Here is a 7,448-nt window from a genome sequence, read left to right as displayed (position 1 = left end):
TTACTGTTTGTTATATGTTTCACATGATAGCTTAAATTGGTCAGTTTAGTGTTCATATGTTAGAATACTTGATAATTGAATTATTTATCATGTTGTTTACATGTTACATTAAATATGACATTTAGTGGCTGGGAGGACTCGAAGTTACTCCCCACTGAATTGTGGCTTTCGTGTTTGTATAAAATGCGATTGACAGGTTGATGATGATTAGATGGGGTACACGGACGAGCTAGTGAGCAAAAGAACCTTGGACTTAGTTTGGCTATATTTTGTAGTAAACCTTTAAACATTTGGTTGTGTTTATATTTTGAAGGGACATATGTCTCCCTCTTTTACTTTGGTTTGTATCACTATATTCTCGCGACTTTAGCTATGTTATGTAAATTAGTTTGTTAGTCTTTGCAGGTTTTGGCACTCTTCATTTGGAAATGTTTGTGAATGGTTTAGAAAAGTTTTACAAAATTACTGGTTTTATTTAGTTGAACCAATTACAAACATATCCTGTCAGTTTTTCTGTAGAATTTACGTGTTTATTTAACGCTAAAAATGAGGGTGTCACAGTTGGTATCAGAGCATATTTGCTCCCGACGCACGTTTGTGCACCCCAATATAAATAACTCGACCTTAAAATAATAAACTTGAGAGATGGGTAGACTTAGGACCTTATGTTGTAGTCTCTTTGTGTTTGCTCTTTGTTAGGTACTAATCTGTTTGTTGATTGTCATTTAATAATTGTTGCGTTCTTGGATCAATGGCCGTGAGCTTATCTATAGCTAATGGAGTTATTACCCTTATTATAAAAAAAAAAAATTGAACTAAAGGTTTTGAAAATATTTTAATGTTTTTCACTGGTTTTAACGTCAATTAGTGTTAAAGCTTGTTATTGGAGACGTCTGATAATTAGTTTTATCATTTGTTGGTATAAAAATGTATTTTTATGTCTTTGAATTGGAATATTGATGTTCTTGAGTGATCGCCAAGAGTATCTCCGTTCCATTGAAAGGACACTTATATTTTAAGAAGATCAAGATTTAGTGCCTATTATTGAGGATTGAAGATTTGTTCAACCTTTGAAGAATGCTTCTATGTAACACCCCCATTTATTTAAGGGCCTGAACTAGGACTCCTCAGATAAATGATGGTGTTACCATCTCGGAACCCCGAGGCAGTAGATAACAAAGGAAAGAAACACAGTACTTTATTAAAATGTTTATAGTGAGATTACAACTGGAATTAAAACAAAGTCTCCAAAATACGTCCAAAAGATAAAGTCTGATAAAACTACTAATAAGACTAAGGTGGGCTAGGCACTAAGTCAGTCATCCAAGCTCTCTTCCCGGCCAGCTCCCATCAGTCTCTGAAATACCTGTCAATCTGCTCCCCAATAATTGGATCATCACAGGCGTACACGCATACACAGTCGGTCACCGCTGGTTTAGTAGGTAATACAATAAACAGTAACATAAAACACATGCTCCTCCATCACCACCACCGCCATCAAAACTTATAACTCGGACAACCCAGCCATACCGATCCCCGGTAGACTATAAATATCGACCGTAGCCGATCTGCCAGCTCGCAGCTGAGGACACCAGGGCAAGTCCTGCAGAACCCGCCTGGGCCTTATCACCACACCATACTCACCTCCACCTCCACCAACTCCGATGCAACAATATAATAAAACAGTTCAACGATAATGCTTAACGGAATTAAATCAGACAATCATGTTATAACATGTAAATCACCGATTCAGTCAATCCAGTCACATAGTACTATATCAAATTCAGTGTATTCCCCTACCTCAAATAGCGGTAATAAGCTAACTGCAGATCAGAAGTACTCCACCCGAAACTCGCCACCTAAACATATACATAACATAATTAATTCAATTAACTATTCCCGTTCCCATACTCAAGAGTTACTATAAGTAGAAACTTTCCCAATTTAGAAGTTACTAAAAAAATATAAGTTACCCAAAATAGAAAGTTTCCTAAAGTGGGAAGTTTCCAAAATAGCAATTACCAAAAATAGCAGGTTACTAAAAATAGTAACCTTCCCGAAATAAAATCCCGACTCAAAAACTTAAATATATTATTCCGTCACCGCTACTTAATATTAACTTAATAACGTAAATAATATAAATAATAGAGCTATACATATTTCCCGACTTACTAAAATAAAAACTGTAACAAAAGACCCAAAAAAAACAAAACCCAACCCGACACACAAACACCCCCCTTTCAACCCGACTCAACTCACCCCAACAGCCACCAACCCTCACCGCCGGCCACCAGGCCTGACACCAGGTCTGGCCTGGTCACCTCCCACCACCACCAACGTGGTCGACCCACGCCGGTGGTCAGAGCCACCACCACCAACACCCCCTGCTTGCGTCCCTGCCGCCACAAATGCCACAAACAGCCCCTTTCCCAACTCGCCTGCCACCACGACACTCCCCTGCCACCTTACCAACCACCACCCTTGCCACCACCATCGCACGGCGACTCTGACACACGTGGCACCACCGATTCGACCTCCCCCGAGTCCACGGTGGTGCCACCCCATTACCCCATGTCAGAAATGAACAAAAATCACCCAAACAACCCCGACACCTAAACACCACCACTGCAACCACCAACAGCGACGACAACCACTCTACCCACCACCACCCGACTCGACTCATCACCAACAACACATCCCACACCCCCACGACTGCTACAACAGTCCCTAAATGACGTACAACTCAAATCAAATCAGCGTGACAGAAATGAAAACAGAAACCTTACCTATGACGGCCGTCGATCTGTGCTTTTCCGGCCAGTACAACCACCCTCGACCACTAGCAACGGCTTCCCTAGACTCACGGCAGACCCTACTCCCTCCACACTCACCAGCGTGCGCTCGTTGGCTGTAAATAATGCGTGAGGCGTGAAAGAAAAAGGGTTGATGGTGGTGATGTGAAGAAATGATGGTATGAAGGGGGTTGGGTTTTAAGGTTAGATTAGGGTTTCGTTTTAGGGTTTTGGTGGGGTGAAAAGGTAAATGGGTAAGTGGGTAAATGGGCTATGACACCTTGACCCAAAACTATAAACCCGACTCATCTTACAACATGAATCCGACTCATTACCTTTACGCTATCATTACCTTTACGCTACCATTAAATAATAAAAACTCGCTCAATCGATAAAAAAAATACGGGGTATTACAGTCATCCCCTCTTAAAATGAACTTCGTCCCGAAGTTCGCTCCCATACCAAACATGTCATACGAAAATATAAAGACATCCCGTATAACTAACACAGTCAAACACACAACTAGACTACACAAACACGAAATGTTACATTCTACCCTCCTAAAAAGAAAGTTACGTCCCGTAACTTACCTCAAGTGAACAGATGTGGATAACTCTCCCTCATTGCGGCCTCGGTTTCCCAGGTAGCCTCCTCTGCCTTATGATTAGTCCACAACACCTTCACTAAAGCAGTCTCTCCGTGCCTGGTCTTTCTAACCTTCCTGTCCAAAATTTCCTTAGGCGTCTCGATGTAGGTCAACTGCTCGTCCACCTCGACCACGTCATGGCTCAAAATGTGCGAAGGGTCACTCAAATATCTCCTCAACTGAGAAACATGGAAGACATTATGTACCCTGGCTAAAGCTGGTGGCAGAGCTAGCCGGTATGCCACCTCTCCAACTCTATCCAAAATCTCATATGGCCCAATAAACTTCTGGCTCAACTTTCCCCGTTTCCCGAACCTCATCACTCCCTTCATCGGAGACACTCTAAGAAGTACTTTCTCTCCCACCGGAAGGAAATGTCGCTTCTCCTAGCGTCGAAGATAGCTCTTCTGGTCCCGGGCAGCCCTCATCTTCTCGTCGAATGATCCGCACCTGCTCAACCATCTCCTGAATCATCTCTGGTCCCAAAACTACCGCATCAGCTCGATCATCCCAACACACAGGACTCCTACACTTCCTGCCATATAGAGCCTCAAATGGAGCCATCCCGATACTAGCGTGGTAACTGTTGTTGTATGAAAACTCAATCAACCCCAGTCTATCCTCCCAAGACCCACCGAACTCCAAAACACAAGCCCTCAACATGTCCTCGAGTGTCTGAATAGTCCTCTCTGTCCGACCATCCGTAGCCGGATGAAAAGCGGTGCTCATCTTTAACGAGTACCCATTAGTGATCAACTCCTGCCAAAATTTGGATAGAAACCTGGAGTCTCTATCGGAAATGATGTCCTTGGGTACACCATGCAGCTTCACCACATACTGAACATAAGCCTTGGCCAACTCAGCTTTACTCCAAGTATCCTTCATGGGGATAAAGTGAGCCAACTTGGTTAGCCTGTCCACGATCACCCAAATCATATTGTTACCTTTCTGAGTTCGAGGCAACCCCACAATGAAATCCATAGAAATTCTCTCCCACTTCCACTCCGGCACATCTAATGGTTGAACCTTCCCTTGCGGTCTCTTATGTTCACCCTTCACTCTCTGACACGTCAAGCATCGAGCTACGAACTTAGCAACTTCCCTCTTCATATTCGGCCACCAAAAGGTCTTCTTGAGGTCCTTGTACAACTTATCTCCCCCAGGATGAACCGAGTATGGCGTAGCATGTGCCTCAGTAAGAATCTTCCTCTTGACTCCTCATTATCCTGAACACACCACCGTCCTCCAAACCTCAGACTACCATCAGCATGGATAACAAACTTGGAATCAACCCCAGCTTCTGCCTGTTCTACTGTGCTGCGCCACTTCTGAATTCTAGCATCGGCTTCCTGTAACTCTCTGATCTCCTCATACAACTCCGGCTCAACGGTCAAGTCCCCAAGAGTCTCTCCTCTCCGGATCATGTGGATTCCCATCTCCCGCAGCTCATTATGCAACCTCACCCTAGATCTGGCACTACTCAAAGCATGGATGGATTTCCTGCTCAACGCATCAGCTACGACATTCGCTTTCCCCTCATGATAAAGTATCTCCATGTCATAGTCGCCAATCAATTCGATCCATCTCCTCTGTCTCATGTTCAACTCCCTTTGTGTGTAAATGTATTTTAAGCTCTTGTGATCGGAAAACACTTTGAAGGTAGCTCCATAAAGATAATGTCGCCATAGTTTGAGCGCAAACACCACTGCCCCCAACTCTAGATCATGAGTAGGGTAATTCTCCTCATAGGTCTTCAATTGTCGAGAAGCGTACGCGATTACCTTCCCGTTCTGCATCAATACGCACCCCAGACCCTTCTTGGAAGCATCAGTATACACCTCGAAATTATCATTCCCATCTGGTAGTGCAAGGATAGGAGCTGTAGTGAGACGTTCTTTGAGGGTTAGAAACGCCTCCTCACAACTCTCATCCCAAACAAACCTGTTCTCCTTCCGCATTAATGACGTCAATGGCTTTGCGATCTTTGAGAAGTCCTTGACAAATATTCGATAATAACCTGCGAGCCCCAAGAAGCTTCGGATCTCACTCACATTCTTAGGACTCTGCCATCTTGTCACTGCCTCAATTTTACTAGGATCTACCGACACCCCTTCCTTGGAAATCACATGCCCCAGAAAAGCAACTTTCTTCAACCAGAACTCGCACTTGCTCAGCTTGGCATATAGATGGTTCTCCTCCAAGGTTTTCAAGACTAACCTCAAATGTTCCTCATGTTCTTCCTCATTCTTGGAGTACACCAGGATATCATCGATGAACACAACCACGAACTTGTCCAGGTAAGGACTGAACACTCGATTCATCAAGTCCATGAACACTGCTGGCGCATTAGTTAACCCGAATGGCATGACCACGAACTCATAGTGCCCATACCTTGTTCTGAAAGCGGTCTTAGGTATATCTTCGTTCTTAATCCTTAACTGGTGATAACCCGACCTCAGATCGATCTTGGAGAAAACTCCGGCTCCACTTAATTGATCGAACAAATCATCGATCCTTGGCAAAGGATAACGGTTCTTGATGGTCACATTGTTCAACTCACGGTAATCCACGCAAAGTCTCAGGCTTCCATCTTTCTTCTTGACAAACAACACTGGTGCTCCCCAAGGTGAAACACTAGGCCGTATGTAACCTTTCTCTGCTAGCTCATCCAACTGTTTCTTTAGTTCCTCCATCTCCTTTGGTCCCATACGGTAAGGTGGTTTAGAAATCGGTCCCCATGTGTCTTGGCTTGGATCAATGGAAAAGTCCACTTCTCTTTTCGGTGGTAACCCCGGAATGTCCTCCAAATACACTCTCGAACTCCCTCACCACTGGAATCTCAGACACCTTAGGGGTCTCCGACTCACTATCCCACATCTGACACAAGATCAACTGATCCCCTTTCCTCAGACTCGACTTTAGGGTGTTAACAGATATGAATTTGACTCTTGGCTTGACCACATACCCCTTATAAGACACCCTAGTTCCCTTAGGTCCCCTCAAAGAGATTTTCTTCTGATAGCAGTCGATAAAAGCCATGTATTTCCCTAACCAGTCCATCCCTAGAATCACCTCAAAACCCCCCAAGGGAAACTCTATAAGGTCACAGTGAAACACAACCTCTCCGATCTGGATTGGTACCCCAGTGTAGACTCTATCACAAGACACCGACTCCCCCGAAGGTAGAACTACCGAATCAACAATTCTATCATATGACTTAAGGTTTAAGACTCTGGCATGTTCCGCAGATATAAAGGAATGTGTAGCTCCGGAATCAAATAACACAAAGGTGGGTTTAGAGTTAACAGGAAATGTACCAGTCACCACATGAGCGTCGTTCTTAGCTGCCTCCTTGCCCATGGCAAAGAGCTTGCCACTGGACTTAGCCCCACTCTGACTTGAGGAAGCTGCTCCAGTTGTTTGTTCCCCTCATTTGCGTCTTCTCGAAAGTTGGTACTCCCACTCTGCGACTCTGCTGGTTACGGTTCGGTAGTTGTTGTAGCTTCCCAGTAATCGTTACTAGCTCCGGACCTCGCACCTCCCCATAGCTAGACATAGGTGTGCGATAACTGTATACCTGACCCCACCGAACGAGAGCCACCGAACCCGGACATAGGTGCCTGTATCCACCGGACCGATTCACCCCGGATGATCGGCATTCAAACCTCTTGTGTCCTATCTTTCCACAGCCAAAACAAGTAAGCCCCGCAGAACTACCTCCCCGCCGGCGCCCCCAGAAGCCGCCTCCACTCCACTCGCTCTCATACCCCCGGGGCACCGTTAGTGGAGTACCCACCATATCTGCCCGAACTCGCTTCTTTGCCCCAAAGATTATCGCTTGTGGTCTCCGTTTCCTTTTCTCACCTTGCCTTTCTTATCGGCCTTGATGCATTCCGAGAGTCTCTCGGCGACACAGCCCCTCAAGTAAATGTTCTCAATCGTAGTGGGTGGAGCTGCTGTGAGCCTCTTCTTGATGTCCATAGTGAGTCCCCGCTCAAACCTCATAGCCA

Source organism: Silene latifolia, chromosome 4 (assembly GCF_048544455.1).
Source record: "Silene latifolia isolate original U9 population chromosome 4, ASM4854445v1, whole genome shotgun sequence".
Lineage (NCBI taxonomy): Eukaryota > Viridiplantae > Streptophyta > Magnoliopsida > Caryophyllales > Caryophyllaceae > Silene > Silene latifolia.
Note: the sequence above shows the minus strand (reverse complement) of the source record.